The 362-nt window shown below is 45.0% G+C and overlaps 1 long non-coding RNA gene across 1 annotated transcript; it reads left to right on the top strand.

Annotated features, from left to right (window-relative positions):
• The first annotated feature begins 6 nt into the window (after positions 1 to 6).
• On the top strand, positions 7 to 325 carry LOC107734698 (uncharacterized). The gene is made up of 2 exons (XR_001639137.1): positions 7 to 85; positions 187 to 325. It is a non-coding gene; the product is annotated as an uncharacterized LOC107734698 (long non-coding RNA).
• The last annotated feature ends 37 nt before the right edge of the window (positions 326 to 362 follow it).

The raw sequence follows: 362 nt of genomic DNA, 5'->3' as shown, positions 1-362 counted from the left end.
CCAGCACTGCACTATGCTCACAATCGCCCACAGAATCAACACGGTATTGGAGAGTGACCGCATACTAGTCATGGACCAGGGCAAGGTAATCCACTGCTTCTTATATATAAATTGACACTGCAAACAACATAGGCTATATATTCTAAATATATTACAGCATAAGCCTACTTCTATGTTTTCTTCCAGGTGGTTGAGTTTGATCCACCACAGGACCTGATACAGAGGCCGAACTCTTTATTTGCATCACTTCTAGCAGCAGCAAATCAAGTGAACTCGTGAAGCACTCACATACTCATATAGACCTTCACACTGTTGCAAGAGTCTGTGGTAGGGCATATAAACTGGAGGGGTGCGGGGGGGGG

Source organism: Sinocyclocheilus rhinocerous, unplaced genomic scaffold (assembly GCF_001515625.1).
Source record: "Sinocyclocheilus rhinocerous isolate Xijiao unplaced genomic scaffold, SAMN03320098_v1.1 C35041725, whole genome shotgun sequence".
Taxonomy (NCBI): domain Eukaryota; kingdom Metazoa; phylum Chordata; class Actinopteri; order Cypriniformes; family Cyprinidae; genus Sinocyclocheilus; species Sinocyclocheilus rhinocerous.
Note: the sequence above shows the minus strand (reverse complement) of the source record. Positions and strands in the feature narration are given on the sequence as shown.